Raw genomic sequence first — 24,653 nt, forward strand, 5'->3', positions numbered from 1 at the left:
GAATTAGCAAACTAATTTGCTGGGGTTGGGAAAACATATATGTACCCATACTAGAATCTGTCAAAGAAAGCGGTACTCACATATAACAGTCATTCCATCTGTAATCCATACAGTCAAAAGACTGAAAGTATTCCAGTGAGGGAATTTTTTTTATTTAAAAAAGGCCAAGTTAGTTTATCTGGCGTTCAATATACTAGATACAGTTAGGCCTGCGTTTCATACATCTGGAATTAGCAAACTAATTTGCTGGGGTTGGGAAAACATATATGTACCCATACTAGAATCTGTCAAAGAAAGCGGTACTCACATATAACAGTCATTCCATCTGTAATCCATACAGTCAAAAGACTGAAAGTATTCCAGTGAGGGAATTTTTTTTTTATTTAAAAAAGGCCAAGTTAGTTTATCTGGCGTTCAATATACTAGATACAGTTAGGCCTGCGTTTCATACATCTGGAATTAGCAAACTAATGTGCTGGGGTTGGGAAAACATATATGTACCCATACTAGAATCTGTCAAAGAAAGCGGTACTCACATATAACAGTCATTCCATCTGTAATCCATACAGTCAAAAGACTGAAAGTATTCCAGTGAGGGAATTTTTTTTTTATTTAAAAAAGGCCAAGTTAGTTTATCTGGCGTTCAATATACTAGATACAGTTAGGCCTGCGTTTCATACATCTGGAATTAGCAAACTAATTTGCTGGGATTGGGAAAACATATATGTACCCATACTAGAATCTGTCAAAGAAAGCGGTACTCACATATAACAGTCATTCCATCTGTAATCCATACAGTCAAAAGACTGAAAGTATTCCAGTGAGGGAATTTTTTTTATTTAAAAAAGGCCAAGTTAGTTTATCTGGCGTTCAATATACTAGATACAGTTAGGCCTGCGTTTCATACATCTGGAATTAGCAAACTAATTTGCTGGGATTGGGAAAACATATATGTACCCATACTAGAATCTGTCAAAGAAAGCGGTACTCACATATAACAGTCATTCCATCTGTAATCCATACAGTCAAAAGACTGAAAGTATTCCAGTGAGGGAATTTTTTTTATTTAAAAAAGGCCAAGTTAGTTTATCTGGCGTTCAATATACTAGATACAGTTAGGCCTGCGTTTCATACATCTGGAATTAGCAAACTAATGTGCTGGGGTTGGGAAAACATATATGTACCCATACTAGAATCTGTCAAAGAAAGCGGTACTCACATATAACAGTCATTCCATCTGTAATCCATACAGTCAAAAGACTGAAAGTATTCCAGTGAGGGAATTTTTTTTATTTAAAAAAGGCCAAGTTAGTTTATCTGGCGTTCAATATACTAGATACAGTTAGGCCTGCGTTTCATACATCTGGAATTAGCAAACTAATGTGCTGGGGTTGGGAAAACATATATGTACCCATACTAGAATCTGTCAAAGAAAGCGGTACTCACATATAACAGTCATTCCATCTGTAATCCATACAGTCAAAAGACTGAAAGTATTCCAGTGAGGGAATTTTTTTTATTTAAAAAAGGCCAAGTTAGTTTATCTGGCGTTCAATATACTAGATACAGTTAGGCCTGCGTTTCATACATCTGGAATTAGCAAACTAATGTGCTGGGGTTGGGAAAACATATATGTACCCATACTAGAATCTGTCAAAGAAAGCGGTACTCACATATAACAGTCATTCCATCTGTAATCCATACAGTCAAAAGACTGAAAGTATTCCAGTGAGGGAATTTTTTTTATTTAAAAAAGGCCAAGTTAGTTTATCTGGCGTTCAATATACTAGATACAGTTAGGCCTGCGTTTCATACATCTGGAATTAGCAAACTAATTTGCTGGGATTGGGAAAACATATATGTACCCATACTAGAATCTGTCAAAGAAAGCGGTACTCACATATAACAGTCATTCCATCTGTAATCCATACAGTCAAAAGACTGAAAGTATTCCAGTGAGGGAATTTTTTTTATTTAAAAAAGGCCAAGTTAGTTTATCTGGCGTTCAATATACTAGATACAGTTAGGCCTGCGTTTCATACATCTGGAATTAGCAAACTAATTTGCTGGGATTGGGAAAACATATATGTACCCATACTAGAATCTGTCAAAGAAAGCGGTACTCACATATAACAGTCATTCCATCTGTAATCCATACAGTCAAAAGACTGAAAGTATTCCAGTGAGGGAATTTTTTTTATTTAAAAAAGGCCAAGTTAGTTTATCTGGCGTTCAATATACTAGATACAGTTAGGCCTGCGTTTCATACATCTGGAATTAGCAAACTAATGTGCTGGGGTTGGGAAAACATATATGTACCCATACTAGAATCTGTCAAAGAAAGCGGTACTCACATATAACAGTCATTCCATCTGTAATCCATACAGTCAAAAGACTGAAAGTATTCCAGTGAGGGAATTTTTTTTATTTAAAAAAGGCCAAGTTAGTTTATCTGGCGTTCAATATACTAGATACAGTTAGGCCTGCGTTTCATACATCTGGAATTAGCAAACTAATTTGCTGGGGTTGGGAAAACATATATGTACCCATACTAGAATCTGTCAAAGAAAGCGGTACTCACATATAACAGTCATTCCATCTGTAATCCATACAGTCAAAAGACTGAAAGTATTCCAGTGAGGGAATTTATTTTATTTAAAAAAGGCCAAGTTAGTTTATCTGGCGTTCAATATACTAGATACAGTTAGGCCTGCGTTTCATACATCTGGAATTAGCAAACTAATGTGCTGGGGTTGGGAAAACATATATGTACCCATACTAGAATCTGTCAAAGAAAGCGGTACTCACATATAACAGTCATTCCATCTGTAATCCATACAGTCAAAAGACTGAAAGTATTCCAGTGAGGGGATTTTGCTTATAAAAAATAATATATTTCATTGTGGTGCGAGTTGAATCGCAACAATGAAGAAAAATACTATTAAGGGACGAGGACGCGGTCGTGGTGGTGTCCGTGGAGCCTCTGTTGCTGGTAGAGGACGTGGCCGTTCGGCCCCAGGCGCACACAGTAGGGAACGAACTCCCTCAACTAGCCGGCAGAATGTACCGCAATATCTCGTGGGGCACAATGCCGCTCTTAGGATGGTAAGGCCTGAGCAGGTACAGGCATTAATCGATTGGGTGGCCGACAGTGCTTCCAGCACGTTCACCACATGGTCTTCCACCCAGTCTTCTGCGGAAAGCGCACAGGTGGCACCTGAAAACCAAGCCCATCAGTCTGTCACATCACCCCCAAGCATATCAGGGAAACGGTCTGAGCCACAAGTTATGCAGCAGTCTCTTCTTCTGTTTTAAGACTCTGCTTCCAGGGTTTCCCAGGGGCGTCCACCTAGCCCTTCCCCAGTGGAGGAAGACATACCATGCACTGACGCACAACCACTTATGTCTCCAGATGAAGAGGACATGGGAATACCACCACAGCAGAGTCACCGACTCTCTGATGATGACGAAACACAGGTGCCCACTGCCGCGTCTTTTTGCAGTGTGCAGACTGAACAGGAGGAGGTCAGGGAGGGAGACTGGGTGGAAGACGATGCAGAGGACGATGAGGTCTTAGACCCCACATGGACTGAAGGTCGTGGCGATGACTTTCACAGTTCAGAGGAAGAGGTAGTGGTGAGACCGAGACAACAGCGAAGCCAAAGAGGGAGCAGGGGGCCAAAGCAGACGAGCCGCCGCCCCCAGAGTTCGCCTGCTACTGGACATCGCCAACAGGGACCCAGCCCCACAAAGGCAGCTTCAAAGAGTTCCCTGGCATGGCACTTCTTTAAACAATGTCCTACCGACAAGACCCGAGTGACTTGCACGCTCTGCCATCAGAGCCTGAGGCGAGGCATTAACGTTCTGAACCTCAGCACAACCTGCATGACCAGGCATCTACATGCAAAGCATGAACTGCAGTGGGGTACACACCTTAAAAACCAGGCACTCGCTGAGGCTCCCCCTGCTCCCTCTACCGCTGCTGCCTCGGCTTCCGCCTCGAGAGGAATGTTGCCACCTGCCGAGCAGCAAACAGAGGATGTGCCACCGACACCACCACCACCGCCACCGTCAACTAGCGTCTCCACTATATCACACAGCAGCGTTCAGCTCTCAATATCTCAAACCTTAGAGAGGAAGCGCAAATTCCCCCCGAGTCACCCTCGAGCCCTTGGCCTGAACGCCAGCATTTCTAAACTGCTGGCCTTTGAAATGCTGTCATTCCGGCTGGTGGACACAGACAGCTTCAAAAAGCTGATGGCCATGGCTGTCCCGCAGTATGTGGTTCCCAGCCGCCACTACTTCTCCAAGACAGCCGTGCCTTCCCTGCACATGCAAGTGTCCGATAAAATCAAGTGTGCACTGCGCAACGCCAGATACGTGAACCAGATACGTGAACCACCTAACCACAGATACGTGAACCAGTAAGCACGGCCAGGGACGCTATATCTCACTAACTGCACACTGGATGAATGTAGTGGCGGCTGGGCCCCCGGCGGACAGTTCCTTGGCGCACGTCCTTCCGCCCCCTAGGATCGCAGGGCATCATTCTCTGCCTCCTGTAGCCTCCTCCTCCTACTCGGCTTCCTCCTCCACTGCTTCCACCAGCTCATCCGGTCAGCCACACACCTTCACCACCAACTTCAGCACAGCCCGGGGTAAACGTCAGCAGGCCATTCTGAAACTCATATGTTTGGGGGACAGGCCCCACACCGCACAGGAGTTGTGGCGGGGTATTGAACAACAGACCGACGAGTGGTTTCTGCCGGTGGGCCTCAAGCCAGGCCTGGTGGTATGCGATAATGGGCGAAATCTCGTGGCAGCTCTGGGACTAGCCGGTTTGACACACATCCCTTGCCTGGCGCATGTGCTGAACTTGGTGGTGCAGAGGTTCATTCACCACTACCCCAACATGTCAGAGCTGCTGCATAAAGTGCGGGCCGTCTGTGCGCGCTTCCGCCGTTCACATCCTGCCGCTGCTCGCCTGTCTGCGCTACAGCGGAACTTCGGCCTTCCCGCTCACCGCCTCATATGCGACGTGCCCACCCGGTGGAACTCCACCTTGCACATGCTGGAGAGACTGTGCGAGCAGCAGCAGGCCATAGTGGAGTTTCAGCTGCAGCACGCTCGCGTCAGTCGTACTGCCGAACAGCACCACTTCACCACCAATGATTGGGCCTCCATGCGAGACCTGTGTGCCCTGCTGCGCTGTTTCGAGTACTCCACCAACATGGCCAGTGGCGATGACACTGTTATCAGCGTTACAATACCACTTCTATGTCTCCTTGAGAAAACACTTAGGGCAATGATGTTAGAGGAGGTGGCCCAGGTGGAGGAGGATGAGGGCTCGTTTCTAACACTTTCGGGCCAGTCTGTTCGAAGTGGCTCAGAGGGAGGTTTGTTTAAGCAGCAGAGGACAGGTTCACAAGTCGCCAGCCAAGGCACTGTACTGGAGGACGAGGAGGATGAGGAGGAGGAGGTGGAGGGGGACGAGGATGACGCAAGTTCACAGCGGGGTGGCAGCCCAGGCCCATCACTGGTGCGTGGCTGGGGGGATACGGTGGACGATGACGATACGCCTCCCACAGAGGACAGCTTGTCCTTACCCATGGGTAGCCTGGCCCACATGAGCGAATATATGCTCCAATGCCTGCGCAACGACAGCAGAGTTGCCCACGTTTTAACGTGTGCAGACTACTGGGTGGCCACCCTGCTGGATCCCCGGTATAAAGACAATGTGCCCACTTTAATTCCTGAACTGGAGCGCGACCGTAAGATGCGCGAGTACAAGCGCACGCTGATAGAGGCGCTCTTGAGAGCATTCCCACATGTCACAGGGGAACAGGTGGAAGGTGAAGGCAGAGGAGTGGCAAGAGGTCGCCAACGCAGCTGTGTCACGGCCAGCTCATCTGAGGGCAGGGTTAGCATGGCAGAAATGTGGAAAAGTTTTGTCTCCACGCCACAGCTATCTGCACCGACACCTGATACGGAACGTGTTAGCAGGAGGCAGCATTTCACTAACATGGTTGAACAGTATGTCTGCACACCCCTCCACATCCTGACGGATGGTTCGGCCCCATTCAACTACTGGGTTTCGAAATTGTCCACGTGGCCAGAGTTAGCATGTTATGCCTTGGAGGTGCTTTCCTGCCCGGCGGCCAGCGTTTTATCTGAACGCGTATTCAGCACGGCAGGGGGCGTAATTACTGACAAGCGCAGCCGCCTGTCCACAGCCAACGTGGACAAGCTGACCTTCATAAAGATGAACCAGGCATGGATCCCACAGGACCTGTCCCTCCCTTGTGCAGAGTAGTCCTTATTAACTGCCTAAAACATGTCTTGTTGTGCTACGGGCCACTTCTTTATTTGATACAAATTTTATGAAACCCACAGTTGAATGAAACTCTTCTCTGTCTGGGCGCCGGGGCCTAACCAGATGAAAGTGGCCGGTTAAACTAACGGGTGACATGAAGCCATAACCTCTGCCATGCTACCTCTGTCTTCTGTCTGGGTGCTGAGGCCTAAGTCAAATAAAGCGGTCTTCTGCTGTGCTGGGGGATATGAAGCTAATCTCTGACCTCTCTCCTCTGTCTGGGTCCAAAGGCCTAAATCACTGAAAGAGGCCTTCTCCTGTGGTGTGTGATATGATGCCAGAATATGTGCTGTGGGGCCTCTCTCCTCTTCCTGGGTGCAGGGGTCAAATAAACTAAATTGTGGCCTACTCCTGTGGTGGCTGATATGATGCCAGAATATGTGCTGTGGTGCCTCTCTCCTCTTCCTGGGTGCAGGGGTCAAAGCAACTAAATGGTGGCTTCTCCTGTGGTGGCTGATATGATGCCAGAATATGTGCTGTGGGGCCTCTCTCCTCTTCCTGGGTGCAGGGGTCAAAGTAACTAAATGGTGGCTTCTCCTGTGGTGGCTGATATGATGCCAGAATATGTGCTGTGGTGCCTCTCTCCTCTGTCTGGGTCCAAAGGCCTAAATCACTGAAAGAGGCCTTCTCCTGTGGTGTGTGATATGATGCCTGAATATGTGCTGTGGTGCCTCTCTCCTCTTCCTGGGTGCGGGGGTCAAAGTAACTCAATGGTGGCTTCTCCTGTGGTGGCTGATATGATGCCAGAATATGTGCTGTGGGGCCTCTCTCCTCTTCCTGGGTGCAGGGGTCAAAGTAACTCAATGGTGGCTTCTCCTGTGGTGGCTGATATGATGCCAGAATATGTGCTGTGGTGCCTCTCTCCTCTTCCTGGGTGCAGGGGTCAAAGTAACTAAATGGTGGCTTCTCCTGTGGTGGCTGATATGATGCCAGAATATGTGCTGTGGGGCCTCTCTCCTCTTCCTGGGTGCAGGGGTCAAAGTAACTAAATAGTGGCTTCTCCTGTGGTGGCTGATATGATGCCAGAATATGTGCTGTGGGGCCTCTCTCCTCTTCCTGGGTGCAGGGGTCAAAGTAACTCAATGGTGGCTTCTCCTGTGGTGGTTAGTATGATGCCAGAATATGTGCTGTGGGGCCTCTCTCCTCTTCCTGGGTGCAGGGGTCAAAGTAACTCAATCGTGGCTTCTCCTGTGGTGGCTGATATGATGCCAGAATATGTGCTGTGGTGCCTCTCTCCTCTTCCTGGGTGCAGGGGTCAAAAGTAACTAAATGGTGGCTTCTCCTGTGGTGGCTGATATGATGCCAGAATATGTGCTGTGGTGCCTCTCTCCTCTTCCTGGGTGCAGGGGTCAAAGTAACTAAATGGTGGCTTCTCCTGTGGTGGCTGATATGATGCCAGAATATGTGCTGTGGTGCCTCTCTCCTCTTCCTGGGTGCGGGGGTCAAAGTAACTCAATGGTGGCTTCTCCTGTGGTGGCTGATATGATGCCAGAATATGTGCTGTGGGGCCTCTCTCCTCTTCCTGGGTGCAGGGGTCAAAGTAACTCAATGGTGGCTTCTCCTGTGCTGATTGATATAAAGCTGATGGTTGTGCCATCTGACATGGTTGCCAGGGTCTGATTCAATGGGGGCCTACTCCTGTGGTGGGTGATCTAAATGCCTGATTCTCTGCTGTGAAACCTCTCTCCTCCGTCTGGGTGTAGGGGTCAAAGTCTTTCAAAGTCGCCTTCTCCTGTGCTGATTGATATGAAGCTGATGGTTGTGCCATCTGACATGGTTGCCGGGGTCCCATTAAATTGTGGCCTACTCCTGTGGTGGTTGATATGATGCCTGATTCTCTGATGTGGAACCTCTCTCCTCTGTTTGGGTGAAGGGGTCAAAGTAACTAAATGGTGGCTTCTCCTGTGGTGGCTGATATGATGCCAGAATATGTGCTGTGGGGCCTCTCTCCTCTTCCTGGGTGCAGGGGTCAAAGTAACTCAATGGTGGCTTCTCCTGTGGTGGCTGATATGATGCCAGAATATGTGCTGTGGTGCCTCTCTCCTCTTCCTGGGTGCGGGGGTCAAAGTAACTCAATGGTGGCTTCTCCTGTGGTGGCTGATATGATGCCAGAATATGTGCTGTGGTGCCTCTCTCCTCTTCCTGGGTGCAGGGGTCAAAGTAACTAAATGGTGGCTTCTCCTGTGGTGGTTGATATGATGCCTGATTCTCTGCTGTGAAACCTCTCTCCTCCATCTGGGTGTAGGGGTCAAAGTCTTTCAAAGTCGCCTTCTCCTGTGCTGATTGATATAAAGCTGATGGTTGTGCCATCTGACATGGTTGCCAGGGTCTGATTCAATGGGGGCCTACTCCTGTGGTGGGTGATCTAAATGCCTGATTCTCTGCTGTGAAACCTCTCTCCTCCGTCTGGGTGTAGGGGTCAAAGTCTTTCAAAGTCGCCTTCTCCTGTGCTGATTGATATGAAGCTGATGGTTGTGCCATCTGACATGGTTGCCGGGGTCCCATTAAATTGGGGCCTACTCCTGTGGTGGGTGATCTAAATGCCTGATTCTCTGCTTTGAAACCTCTCTCCTCCGTCCGGGTGTAGGGGTCAAAGTCTGTCAAAGTCGCCTTCTCCTGTGCTGATTGATATAAAGCTTATGCTTGTGCCATCTGACATGGTTGCCGGGGTCTGATTCAATGGTGGCCTACTCCTGTGGTGGGTGATCTAAATGCCTGATTCTCTGCTGTGTAACCTCTCTCCTCCGTCTGGGTGTAGGGGTCAAAGTAACTAAATGGTGGCCTACTCCTGTGGTGGGTGATATGATGCCTGGTTCTCTGCTGTGGGACCTCTCTCCTTTGTCTGGGTGCTGTGGTTAAAATAATAGTAAGTGACCTTCTCCATTGGTGGGTGACTTGAAGCCTGATTCTGTGCTATGGGACCTCACTCCAATTAATATTGTTTAATTTTTATTTATTTTATGTTAACTCATCATTTCCCTATCTACATTTGTTTGCAGGGGATTTAACTACATTTTGCTGCCTTTTGCAGCCCTCTAGCCCTTTCCGGGTGTGTTTTACAGCCTTTTTAGTGCCCAAAAGTTCGGGTCCCCATTGACTTCTATGGGGTTCGGGTTCGGGATGAAGTTCGGGTCGAGTTCGGATCCCGAACCCGAACATTTTTCGAAAGTTCGGCCGAACTCGTCGAACCCGAACATCCAGGTGTTCGCTCAACTCTAGATTTAATCATTCGCATATTGCGATTTTTAAGCTTAGAATTAGAAGTTATAAATGATAACTTCTAATTGCCTTATAACTTAATAATAAGGCACCTTTCCTATTCTTTAATCTTGGAGATCTAGATTTAACACGAATATAACACTATATTCTATGTCTTTGTTAATAAAAGAATCAAGATAGCAAAGTATTCTTTATTCTACATCAACGAAGATAGCGAAGTATTCTACATCAACGAAGATAGCAAAGTATTCTACATCAACGAAGATAGCGAAGTATTCTACATCAACGAAGATAGCGAAGTATTCTACATCAACGAGCGGGAGGTGCCATATTCGACTTTGTGATATTTCGCGAATATTCGCTTCAATATTCGACTTATATTTGTCGAAATCGAATATTCGTCATTATTGTATTTATCACGATTAATATGTGATTTAATCATTCGCATATTGCGATTTTTAAGCTTAGAATTAGAAGTTATAAATGATAACTTCTAATTGCCTTATAACTTAATAATAAGGCAACTTTCCTATTCTTTAATCTTGGAGATCTAGATTTAACACGAATATAGCGCTATATTCTATGTCTTTGTTAATAAAAGAATCAAGATAGCGAAGTATTCTACATCAACGAAGATAGCAAAGTATTCTACATCAACGAAGATAGCGAAGTATTCTACATCAACGAAGATAGCTAAGTATTCTACATCAACGAAGAAAGCAAAGTATTCTACATCAACGAAGATAGCAAAGTATTCTACATCAACGAAGATAGCAAAGTATTCTACATCAACGAAGATAGCAAAGTATTCTACATCAACGAGCGGGAGGTGCCATATTCGATTTCGTGATATTTTGCGAATATTCGCTTCAATATTCGACTTATATTCGTCGAAATCGAATATTCCTCATTATTGTATTTATCGCGATTAATATGCGATTTAATCATTCGCATATTGCGATTTTTAAGCTTAGAATTAGAAGTTATAAATGATAACTTCTAATTGCCTTATAACTTAATAATAAGGCAACTTTCCTATTCTTTAATCTTGGAGATCTGCGATAATGACAACTACAGTACAGACCAAAAGTTTGGACACACCTTCTCATTCAAAGAATTTTCTTTATTTTCATGACTATGAAGGCATCAAAACTATGAACTAACACATGTGGAATTATATACATAACAAACAAGTCTGAAACAACTGAAAATATGTCATATTCTAGGTTCTTCAAAGTAGCCACCTTTTGCTTTGATGACTGCTTTGCACACTCTTGGCATTCTCTTGATGAGCTTCGATTTTGATAATGGTGGTATTGGGAGAATTAACGGTCGGATATAACGAATATAGTACTTTATCTAAGAATAGTGGATTATAAAAGTTGGATTCGCAATGCGGTTAATAATAATAGCAAATATTATCGCATTGCGACTACAAATTAGCACTGCTAGATTCCATATTCGTTAACTTTGTTAATTCTAGCAAGATGACCCATCCTATTAGAGAGAGACCCAGCAGCAGCTAAAAGTTAAAATCGCAATGCGATTAATATAACTTGAATTAATCGCATTGTGATTTCAACTTAGACCTGGTTTACTAAATTACTTTAAATTAGCGAGGATGACGAATATATTTATTAGTCAAAACGAAATATTCTCCATCTTCGCTAATTCAAGAAAGCCAATCATTGTAAACCAGGTACAAGTTAAAATCGTTATGCGATTTATTCAAGTTATATTATCCGCATTGCGATTGCAACTTGATTCTCACATCCGACAGTACATTCTAGCATAGAGGCATTTCCATGGTGATGGGGACGCTCCATGTGCACGGGAAGTAGATAGAGGCGGCAATGAGCACTGACTTGAGCGGGCAGGGAGCAAGGAATCCTCTCTTAAAAGTACTGCTTTTGGACAAAGCTAGGGTAACAATAAAAAAATAATAATAATTAGCGAATAGAGTTGAGCGAACACCTGGATGTTCGGGTTCGACGAGTTCGGCCGAACTTTCGAAAAATGTTCGGGTTCGGGATCCGAACTCGACCCGAACTTCATCCCGAACCCGAACCCCATAGAAGTCAATGGGGACCCGAACTTTTGGGCACTAAAAAGGCTGTAAAACACACCCGGAAAGGGCTAGAGGGCTGCAAAAGGCAGCAAAATGTAGTTAAATCCCCTGCAAACAAATGTAGATAGGGAAATGATGAGTTAACATAAAATAAATAAAAATTAAACAATATTAATTGGAGTGAGGTCCCATAGCACAGAATCAGGCTTCAAGTCACCCACCAATGGAGAAGGTCACTTACTATTATTTTGACCACAGCACCCAGACAAAGGAGAGAGGTCCCACAGCAGAGAACCAGGCATCATATCACCCACCACAGGAGTAGGCCACCATTTAGTTACTTTGACCCCTACACCCAGACGGAGGAGAGAGGTTACACAGCAGAGAATCAGGCATTTAGATCACCCACCACAGGAGTAGGCACCATTGAATCAGACCCCGGCAACCATGTCAGATGGCACAAGCATAAGCTTTATATCAATCAGCACAGGAGAAGGCGACTTTGACAGACTTTGACCCCTACACCCGGACGGAGGAGAGAGGTTTCAAAGCAGAGAATCAGGCATTTAGATCACCCACCACAGGAGTAGGCCCCAATTTAATGGGACCCCGGCAACCATGTCAGATGGCACAACCATCAGCTTCATATCAATCAGCACAGGAGAAGGCGACTTTGAAAGACTTTGACCCCTACACCCAGATGGAGGAGAGAGGTTTCACAGCAGAGAATCAGGCATTTAGATCACCCACCACAGGAGTAGGCCCCCATTGAATCAGACCCTGGCAACCATGTCAGATGGCACAACCATCAGCTTTATATCAATCAGCACAGGAGAAGCCACCATTGAGTTACTTTGACCCCTGCACCCAGGAAGAGGAGAGAGGCCCCACAGCACATATTCTGGCATCATATCAGCCACCACAGGAGAAGCCACCATTGAGTTACTTTGACCCCCACACCCAGGAAGAGGAGAGAGGCACCACAGCACATATTCTGGCATCATATCAGCCACCACAGGAGAAGCCACCATTGAGTTACTTTGACCCCTGCACCCAGGAAGAGGAGAGAGGCCCCACAGCACATATTCTGGCATCATATCAGCCACCACAGGAGAAGCCACCATTTAGTTACTTTGACCCCTTCACCCAAACAGAGGAGAGAGGTTCCACATCAGAGAATCAGGCATCATATCAACCACCACAGGAGTAGGCCACAATTTAATGGGACCCCGGCAACCATGTCAGATGGCACAACCATCAGCTTTATATCAATCAGCACAGGAGAAGGCGACTTTGAAAGACTTTGACCCCTACACCCAGACGGAGGAGAGAGGTTTCACAGCAGAGAATCAGGCATTTAGATCACCCACCACAGGAGTAGGCCCCCATTGAATCAGACCCTGGCAACCATGTCAGATGGCACAACCATCAGCTTTATATCAATCAGCACAGGAGAAGCCACCATTGAGTTACTTTGACCCCTGCACCCAGGAAGAGGAGAGAGGCCCCACAGCACATATTCTGGCATCATATCAGCCACCACAGGAGAAGCCACCATTGAGTTACTTTGACCCCCGCACCCAGGAAGAGGAGAGAGGCACCACAGCACATATTCTGGCATCATATCAGCCACCACAGGAGAAGCCACCATTGAGTTACTTTGACCCCTGCACCCAGGAAGAGGAGAGAGGCCCCACAGCACATATTCTGGCATCATACTAACCACCACAGGAGAAGCCACCATTGAGTTACTTTGACCCCTGCACCCAGGAAGAGGAGAGAGGCACCACAGCACATATTCTGGCATCATATCAGCCACCACAGGAGAAGCCACCATTGAGTTACTTTGACCCCTGCACCCAGGAAGAGGAGAGAGGCCCCACAGCACATATTCTGGCATCATATCAGCCACCACAGGAGAAGCCACCATTTAGTTACTTTGACCCCTGCACCCAGGAAGAGGAGAGAGGCACCACAGCACATATTCTGGCATCATATCAGCCACCACAGGAGAAGCCACCATTGAGTTACTTTGACCCCTGCACCCAGGAAGAGGAGAGAGGCCCCACAGCACATATTCTGGCATCATACTAACCACCACAGGAGAAGCCACCATTGAGTTACTTTGACCCCTGCACCCAGGAAGAGGAGAGAGGCCCCACAGCACATATTCTGGCATCATATCAGCCACCACAGGAGAAGCCACCATTGAGTTACTTTGACCCCCGCACCCAGGAAGAGGAGAGAGGCACCACAGCACATATTCTGGCATCATATCAGCCACCACAGGAGAAGCCACCATTGAGTTACTTTGACCCCCGCACCCAGGAAGAGGAGAGAGGCACCACAGCACATATTCAGGCATCATATCACACACCACAGGAGAAGGCCTCTTTCAGTGATTTAGGCCTTTGGACCCAGACAGAGGAGAGAGGCACCACAGCACATATTCTGGCATCATATCAGCCACCACAGGAGAAGCCACCATTTAGTTACTTTGACCCCTGCACCCAGGAAGAGGAGAGAGCGGCACCACAGCACATATTCTGGCATCATATCAGCCACCACAGGAGAAGCCACCATTTAGTTACTTTGACCCCTTCACCCAAACAGAGGAGAGAGGTTCCACATCAGAGAATCAGGCATCATATCAACCACCACAGGAGTAGGCCACAATTTAATGGGACCCCGGCAACCATGTCAGATGGCACAACCATCAGCTTCTTATCAATCAGCACAGGAGAAGGTGACTTTGAAAGACTTTGACCCCTACACCCAGACGGAGGAGAGAGGTTTCACAGCAGAGAATCAGGCATTTAGATCACCCACCACAGGAGTAGGCCCCCATTGAATCAGACCCTGGCAACCATGTCAGATGGCACAACCATCAGAGAATCAGGCATCATATCAACCACCACAGGAGTAGGCCACAATTTAGTTTATTTGACCCCTGCACCCAGGAAGAGGAGAGAGGCCCCACAGCACATATTCTGGCATCATATCACACACCACAGGAGAAGGCCTCTTTCAGTGATTTAGGCCTTTGGACCCAGACAGAGGAGAGAGGTCAGAGATTAGCTTCATATCCCCCAGCACAGCAGAAGACCGCTTTATTTGACTTAGGCCTCAGCACCCAGACAGAAGACAGAGGTAGCATGGCAGAGGTTATGGCTTCATGTCACCCGTTAGTTTAACCGGCCACTTTCATCTGGTTAGGCCCCGGCGCCCAGACAGAGAAGAGTTTCATTCAACTGTGGGTTTCATAAAATTTGTATCAAATAAAGAAGTGGCCCGTAGCACAACAAGACATGTTTTAGGCAGTTAATAAGGACTACTCTGCACAAGGGAGGGACAGGTCCTGTGGGATCCATGCCTGGTTCATCTTTATGAAGGTCAGCTTGTCCACGTTGGCTGTGGACAGGCGGCTGCGCTTGTCAGTAATGACGCCCCCTGCCGTGCTGAATACGCGTTCAGATAAAACGCTGGCCGCCGGGCAGGAAAGCACCTCCAAGGCATAACATGCTAACTCTGGCCACGTGGACAATTTCGAAACCCAGTAGTTGAATGGGGCCGAACCATCCGTCAGGATGTGGAGGGGTGTGCAGACATACTGTTCAACCATGTTAGCGAAATGCTGCCTCCTGCTAACACGTTCCGTATCAGGTGTCGGTGCAGATAGCTGTGGCGTGGAGACAAAACTTTTCCACATTTCTGCCATGCTAACCCTGCCCTCAGATGAGCTGGCCGTGACACAGCTGCGTTGGCGACCTCTTGCCACTCCTCTGCCTTCATCTTCCACCTGTTCCCCTGTGACATGTGGGAATGCTCTCAAGAGCGCCTCTATCAGCGTGCGCTTGTACTCGCGCTCCAGTTCAGGAATTAAAGTGGGCACATTGTCTTTATACCGGGGATCCAGCAGGGTGGCCACCCAGTAGTCTGCACACGTTAAAACGTGGGCAACTCTGCTGTCGTTGCGCAGGCATTGGAGCATATATTCGCTCATGTGGGCCAGGCTACCCATGGGTAAGGACAAGCTGTCCTCTGTGGGAGGCGTATCGTCATCGTCCACCGTATCCCCCCAGCCACGCACCAGTGATGGGCCTGGGCTGCCACCCCGCTGTGAACTTGCGTCATCCTCGTCCCCCTCCACCTCCTCCTCCTCATCCTCCTCGTCCTCCAGTACAGTGCCTTGGCTGGCGACTTGTGAACCTGTCCTCTGCTGCTTAAACAAACCTCCCTCTGAGCCACTTCGAACAGACTGGCCCGAAAGTGTTAGAAACGAGCCCTCATCCTCCTCCTCCTCCTCCACCTGGGCCACCTCCTCTAACATCATTGCCCTAAGTGTTTTCTCAAGGAGACATAGAAGTGGTATTGTAACGCTGATAACAGTGTCATCGCCACTGGCCATGTTGGTGGAGTACTCGAAACAGCGCAGCAGGGCACACAGGTCTCGCATGGAGGCCCAATCATTGGTGGTGAAGTGGTGCTGTTCGGCAGTACGACTGACGCGAGCGTGCTGCAGCTGAAACTCCACTATGGCCTGCTGCTGCTCGCACAGTCTCTCCAGCATGTGCAAGGTGGAGTTCCACCGGGTGGGCACGTCGCATATGAGGCGGTGAGCGGGAAGGCCGAAGTTCCGCTGTAGCGCAGACAGGCGAGCAGCGGCAGGATGTGAACGGCGGAAGCGCGCACAGACGGCCCGCACTTTATGCAGCAGCTCTGACATGTTGGGGTAGTGGTGAATGAACCTCTGCACCACCAAGTTCAGCACATGCGCCAGGCAAGGGATGTGCGTCAAACCGGCTAGTCCCAGAGCTGCCACGATATTTCGCCCATTATCGCATACCACCAGGCCTGGCTTGAGGCCCACCGGCAGAAACCACTCGTCGGTCTGTTGTTCAATACCCCGCCACAACTCCTTTGCGCTGTGGGGCCTGTCCCCCAAACATATGAGTTTCAGAATGGCCTGCTGACGTTTACCCCGGGCTGTGCTGAAGTTGGTGGTGAAGGTGTGTGGCTGACCGGATGAGCTGGTGGAAGCAGTGGAGGAGGAAGCCGAGTAGGAGGAGGAGGCTACAGGAGGCAGAGAATGATGCCCTGCGATCCTAGGGGGCGGAAGGACGTGCGCCAAGGAACTGTCCGCCGGGGGCCCAGCCGCCACTACATTCATCCAGTGTGCAGTTAGTGAGATATAGCGTCCCTGGCCGTGCTTACTGGTCCACTTATCTGTGGTTAGGTGGACCTTGCCACAAATGGCGTTGCGCAGTGCACACTTGATTTTATCGGACACTTGCATGTGCAGGGAAGGCACGGCTGTCTTGGAGAAGTAGTGGCGGCTGAGAACCACATACTGCGGGACAGCCATGGCCATCAGCTGTTTGAAGCTGTCTGTGTCCACCAGCCGGAATGACAGCATTTCAAAGGCCAGCAGTTTAGAAATGCTGGCGTTCAGGCCAAGGGCTCGAGGGTGACTCGGGGGGAATTTGCGCTTCCTCTCTAAGGTTTGAGATATTGAGAGCTGAACGCTGCTGTGTGATATAGTGGAGACGCTAGTTGACGGTGGCGGTGGTGGTGGTGTCGGTGGCACATCCTCTGTTTGCTGCTCGGCAGGTGGCAACATTCCTCTCGAGGCGGAAGCCGAGGCAGCAGCGGTAGAGGGAGCAGGGGGAGCCTCAGCGAGTGCCTGGTTTTTAAGGTGTGTACCCCACTGCAGTTCATGCTTTGCATGTAGATGCCTGGTCATGCAGGTTGTGCTGAGGTTCAGAACGTTAATGCCTCGCCTCAGGCTCTGATGGCAGAGCGTGCAAGTCACTCGGGTCTTGTCGGTAGGACATTGTTTAAAGAAGTGCCATGCCAGGGAACTCTTTGAAGCTGCCTTTGTGGGGCTGGGTCCCTGTTGGCGATGTCCAGTAGCAGGCGAACTCTGGGGGCGGCGGCTCGTCTGCTTTGGCCCCCTGCTCCCTCTTTGGCTTCGCTGTTGTCTCGGTCTCACCACTACCTCTTCCTCTGAACTGTGAAAGTCATCGCCACGACCTTCAGTCCATGTGGGGTCTAAGACCTCATCGTCCTCTGCATCGTCTTCCACCCAGTCTCCCTCCCTGACCTCCTCCTGTTCAGTCTGCACACTGCAAAAAGACGCGGCAGTGGGCACCTGTGTTTCGTCATCATCAGAGAGTTGGTGACTCTGCTGTGGTGGTATTCCCATGTCCTCTTCATCTGGAGACATAAGTGGTTGTGCGTCAGTGCATGGTATGTCTTCCTCCACTGGGGAAGGGCTAGGTGGACGCCCCTGGGAAACCCTGGAAGCAGAGTCTTCAAACAGAAGAAGAGACTGCTGCATAACTTGTGGCTCAGACCGTTTCCCTGATATGCTTGGGGGTGATGTGACAGACTGATGGGCTTGGTTTTCAGGTGCCACCTGTGCGCTTTCCGCAGAAGACTGGGTGGAAGACCATGTGGTGAACGTGCTGGAAGCACTGTCGGCCACCCAATCGATTAATGCCTGTACCTGCTCAGGCCTTACCATCCTAAGAGCGGCATTGGGCCCCACGAGATATTGCGGTACATTCTGCCGGCTAGTTGAGGGAGTTCGTTCCCTACTGTGTGCGCCTGGGGCCGAACGGCCACGTCCTCTACCAGCAACAGAGGCTCCACGGACACCACCACGACCGCGTCCTCGTCCCTTAATAGTATTTTTCTTCATTGTTGCGATTCAACTCGCACCACAATGAAATATATTATTTTTTATAAGCAAAATCCCCTCACTGGAATACTTTCAGTCTTTTGACTGTATGGATTACAGATGGAATGACTGTTATATGTGAGTACCGCTTTCTTTGACAGATTCTAGTATGGGTACATATATGTTTTCCCAACCCCAGCACATTAGTTTGCTAATTCCAGATGTATGAAACGCAGGCCTAACTGTATCTAGTATATTGAACGCCAGATAAACTAACTTGGCCTTTTTTAAATAAAAAAAAAATTCCCTCACTGGAATACTTTCAGTCTTTTGACTGTATGGATTACAGATGGAATGACTGTTATATGTGAGTACCGCTTTCTTTGACAGATTCTAGTATGGGTACATATATGTTTTCCCAACCCCAGCACATTAGTTTGCTAATTCCAGATGTATGAAACGCAGGCCTAACTGTATCTAGTATATTGAACGCCAGATAAACTAACTTGGCCTTTTTTAAATAAAAAAAAAATTCCCTCACTGGAATACTTTATGGCTTTTCACTGTATGGATTACAGGTGGACTGGTATTAGTAGGGGTGACACAAGCACACCCAAGTCCCTGATGTAGGATTTCTATGGCACAGACCACTATTACAAGTGATTAATGGACGTTGGGAGAGATTGTGCTGCAGCACTAGTCCCAAGATGGCCGCCGCCTATCAGCCCAGTAACATGTGCCACAAAATGGTCTGCACAACCTTTAAAAAAAATAGCCTTGGACTGTGCTGCTAAATCGCTATTGGTCTGAATCCCAGGTGTAGATGTCTGACTTGTTTGGAGCTTTGGAATGCACACTGTGGCAGCTTCTGCTGCAGCACTACAATTCGCAAAATGGCGGCCGGCGGTCAGCCCAGGTACATGTGGATGGAAAAATCACTCTGGCCACTCTAAAAATAGCCAATCCCTATCAAAAAAGCAGCTCAGCTGCAGTTGTTCAGATGAATCACAGGTGGAGGAGAGAAATTTGCTTCCAGTTATTCAATTATCCCTGCCTATTCTCGCCCTAGCATCAGCTGCGTCTATCCCTGTTCTATTCACATCGGGAGTGAGCACGTCCCGACGTGCGCACAAGCTTATAAAGAGGCTGAGTCACATGCTGCACTTGGCCAATCACAGCCTTGCCAATAGTAGGCATGGCTGCGATGGCATCTTAGGGCAAGTAGTATGATGCATGTTGATTGGCTGCTTTGCAGCCTTTCAAAATGCGCCAAAATACATGCCGAACGACGAACCCGAACCCGAACTTTTACGAAAAAGTTCGGGTTCGGGTCCGTGTCACGAACACCCCAAAATTCGGTACGGACCCGAACTATGCTCGAACTGTTCGCTCAACACTATTAGCGAATTGCCAATATTCGCTTAAAAATTTCGATATTCGATTATTCGTGCTTAACACTAATAATTGGTCCAACATATGGAGAGAGGACTTCCAACGGGTGGAAGCACCGCATATCAACCTATGTTGGGGGACGCTGTCCTGCCACTGCAGCTCAATAAGGGTGGGTTTTGCTGTGTACGAGTGGCTGAAGTGCATGCAAAGTGTCCTGGCCATTTTCAGGATGTCTTGCAGATGGGGTGAAGACTTCAGGAAACACTTTACAACCAGATTGAACATGTGTGCCATGCAGGGTGCATGGCTCAGCCCTCCTTGATGCAGCGCCGACACCATTTTCTTCCTGTTGTTGGTCACCTTGGTTCCGATTTTGAGTTGTCGAGGAGAAAACCAGGATTCGATTTCTTGATGAAGGACGCGGAGCAGTTCCTCCCCTGTGTGACTCTGTTCACCTAGGCAAACTAGGCACAGAACAGCTTGACACCGCCGTGCCCTGCACATGTGGTATGCTTGAGGAGCACTGTGAATTGTCCCTGCAGTGGAGGCTGAGGAAACTGTGGAGGCTGAGGAGGCAGATGCGGACATTGTTGCAGGACCAACGGTGTGAGAATGTAGAGGCGGAAGCGGCGTCACATTGCCAAGTGGCTGGTGTGGCTGGGCAGGAACCACATTTACCCAGTGGGCCATAAAGAACATATATTTTTCTTGTCCGCAGTTACAGATCCATACGTTGGCGCTGCCGTACACTTTGGCATACAACGACAGGCTCAAGCGCTGACCAATAGAGATGGCCTTGCGGTTCGCCCGGCGGTCGTTTTGCGGCAAACTTTGCGTATTCGCCGAACATGCGAACATATGGAGAAATTCGCGTCCGCCATATTCTATTACATTGTGAAGAACTTTGACCCATGACACATCCATCAGGTGGTACAGGACAGCCAATTGAGACATTTCAGCACATGGACGTACCCCCTACCTTATAAATAGACCTTATCTGGCCGCCATTTTACATTCAGTGTTTTGCCAGTGTAGGGAGAGGTTGCTGTGTGGAGCAGGGACAGACTGTTAGGGACACCAAACGCTAGCTAATAGGTCCACAAAAGTCATTTTAAGGACTAGTATAGGTGTGCTATCGATAGGTGTGATACAGAGAGGGGTGCGATATACTTATAATATACTTTTATAATGAGTCAAAAACACAAAGATCTATATAGTGATCACCTGGAAGTCAGGGGCCTAAGGGCTAGGGGCTTACTAAGGGCATTTTTATATAGGGTAAGGTTCCAGACGAAGTCGCTCTTATAGCACCCCCCTGTAGGGCAATATCAGGGACAGTTCTTTGTCCAACCTGTCCTTCAATACCACATCATCATCTAGCCCAGGGATGGATGTTTTTTGCTTTCCCTCCTGGATTCATCGATGTGCACTGGAACCCCCCGGATTGTGGTAGGACATAAGGTTTCTGATTTGGTGCCGCCGAGCACTTGTTATTGTCTACCACATCTATGCTTTTTGGTTAACGGGTGCAGACCCATTAATTTTCAATGGGGCCGGAATGTGCTGTCCGCATTTGCGGATCCACATCTGCGAATCCACATCCGAATTTGCGGATCCGCACTTCCGCATCTGTGCTTCCGTTTCCGCAAAAAAATAGAACATGTCCTATTCTTGTCCGCAATTGCAGACAAGATTAGGCATTTTCCATTATGGTGCCGGCATTGTGCGGTCCACAAATTGCGGAATGCACATTGCCGGTGTCAGTGTTTTGCGGATCCGCAAAACACTTACGGACGTGTGAATGGACCCTCATAGTAAAATTATTAAAGGTTACGTTTTATCTTCATGTATATTCTAATGGATTGCCTTCCTTGTACAATGTTATAATATACTTTCTATGTTAGAAAGTATATTATAGTGCATTTGTATTGTGCAGCAGTTGTGTGCGGTTCTGCTGCGATACTGCAGGTATATAGAGGGACAAGCGTTATTGGAACAAATAATTTCTACTGGTGTGATATACTAGTCGTCCCCCAAAAAAACTGATGGAAGCGGGGTGTTATATACCAATATACTTTCTTTATAGTGTATTTGGGTACTGTATAGTGCATTTGCACATGCGCGTACGCGAAAATTGAATTGCCAATATTTCGCATTGAAATTTTTTTTTTATGGAGATCGCAAATTCTAGTAATACATCTGGTATGTCACTGTACATGTTGTGGAACTATTTGTGCACTTCCAGTGATTATTTCTTGGCTGCAAATATGAGCTGAAGGTGTTTCAGGTTCGCCTGCCATTAAAATTAATGGGACCCGCCGTGAACTTGCGGTTCGCGAACATTTGATCGTGTTCGACCGATCTTGTTCGCGAACCGTCCCGGCAGATGTTCGTCTATCACTACTGACCAACCTTCTGTTCTACATATGTGTTTAGGGCTGGTACTGCCTTTTGTAATAGAATTGCTCCTATTACCCAGGCTGTACATTCTCCTATTGCACCCTGTTGTCCTTTTATAGTGTAGATGGTGCCTCCCTATCCTTTCCCTACCCCTTGAATATTCTTTCCCTGAACTTTTAAATAGATTTTTCAGCACTATAAAGTCTTTTCTACCACTGTCCCTAGCGCCTGCTGATGTCTCTCCCTGCACTAAGTACACTGGAAAATGGCTTAATCCAAGATGGCTGAGGCTATTTATAGGGCTGTGACATCACAGGGGCTGGCTGGCTGCTGATTGGCTGCATGGATGGCATTGTGGGTGATCCCTCGTTCCCAGAGTTCTTTCCTCCATGTCCTAACATGCACAGCAGCCATTTTAGGAAAAAATGTGATTCGCTACCACAAAGCGCGAGGAAATTTGGCTTCGTCAACTTCGATTCGCTCATCTCTAGAGTTGACCATGCATGTAGGCATCTGATACAATGGAAAACATATTGAACAACCATAAGTAGACATATTCAGTCAAAGTAAGTGAACTCCTTAGAATTACGTGAATCAACTAAAGAATGGTTAAAAAAAAAAAATAAGATTTGTGATTAACAATTGAGTCCTGTCTTTAGAGGGAATCTGTCACCATAATCTTGGAGTACTATCTGCAGTAGGACATGAGTACCAGAATTTACAATCCAGACTGCTAGTCCCTACTAACTTAATGGAGAGCATGTGCACAGCAGTCCTAAAAATGTATTTCATTGCAGCTTTGAGGACTGACAGCAGGGGAATGAGTCAAATAGAAACTTAAAATACTGAAATTATATTCTGGGTTTAAAAAACACCCATTTTTTGCAAGACCCTACATCTGGGGCCTTTGCTGCATTTGTCACTGTGAAATACAGGCTATAAATACTGCAATTATATTCTGGGTTTAAAAAAAAACACCCATTTTTTGCAAGATAATACATTTTGGGTCCTTTGCTAAATTTGTGACAATCAAATACAATATTGCAGTTATATTCTGGGTTTAACCCCTTAAGGGCTTGGCCCTATTTCACCTTCTGGACTTGGCCATTTTTTGCAAATCTGACCAGTGTCACTTTAAGTGCTGATAACTTTAAAACGCTTTGACTTATCTAGGCCATTTTGAGACAGTTTTTTCGTCACATATTGTACTTCATGACACTGGGTAAAAAAAGTCCAAAAAATTCATTTTTATTTATAAAAAAATACCAAATATACAGAAAATTGGTAAAAAATTGCAAATTTCCAAGTTTCAATTTCTCTACTTCTATAATACATAGTAATACCTCAAAAAATTGTCATTACTTTACATTCCCCATATGTCTACTTCATGTTTGGATCATTTTGGGAATGATATTTTTTTTTTGGGGATCTTACAAAGCATAGAAGTTTAGAAGCAAATCTTTAATTTCAAAAACCAAATTTTTAGGGACCAGTTCAGGTCTGAAGTCACTTTGCGAGTCTTACATAATAGAAACTACCCAAAAATGACCCTATTCTATAAACTACACCCCTCAAGGTATTCAAAACTGATTTTACAAACTTTGTTAACCCTTTAGGTGTTCCACAAGAGTTATTGGCAAATGGAGATGAAATTTCAGAATTTCAATTTTTTGGCAAATTTTCCATTTTAATCAATTTTTCCCAGTAACAAAGCAAGGGTTAACAGCAATGTCCCATTTGAAGCCCCCCTGATGCACCCCTAGAGTAGAAACTCCATAAAAGTGACCCCATCTAAGAAACTACACCCCTCAAGGTATTTAAAACTGATTTTACAAACATTGTTAACCCTTTAGGTGTTGCACAAGAATTAATGGAAAATAGAGATACAATTTCAAAATTTCACATTTTTGGCAGATTTTCCATTTTAATATTTTTTTTACTTTTACAAAGCAAGGGTTAACAGCCAAACAAAACTCAATATTTATGGCCCTGATTCTGTAGTTTACAGAAACACCCCATATGTGGTCGTAAACTGCTGCACGGGCACACGCAGGGCGCAGAAGGAATGGAATGCCATACGGTTTTTGGAAGGCAGATTTTGCTGGACTGGTTTTTTTGACACCATGTCCCATTTGAAGCCCCCTGATGCAACCCTAGAGTAGAAACTCCATAAAAGTGACCCCCATCTAAGAAACTACACCCCTCAAGGTATTCAAAACTGATTTTACAAACGTTGTTAACCCTTTAGGTGTTCCACAAGAGTTATTGGCAAATGGAGATGAAATTTCAGAATTTAAATTTTTGGGCAAATTTTCCATTTAATCCATTTTTCCCAGTAACAAAGCAAGGGTTAACAGCCAAACAAAACTCAATATTTATGGCCCTGATTCTGTAGTTTACAGAAACACCCCATATGTGGTCGTAAACTACTGTACGGGCACACGGAAGGGCGCAGAAGGAAAGGAATGCCATACGGTTTTTGGAAGGCAGATTTTGCTGGACTGGTTTTTTTGACACCA

Source organism: Bufo bufo, chromosome 3 (assembly GCF_905171765.1).
Source record: "Bufo bufo chromosome 3, aBufBuf1.1, whole genome shotgun sequence".
Taxonomy (NCBI): domain Eukaryota; kingdom Metazoa; phylum Chordata; class Amphibia; order Anura; family Bufonidae; genus Bufo; species Bufo bufo.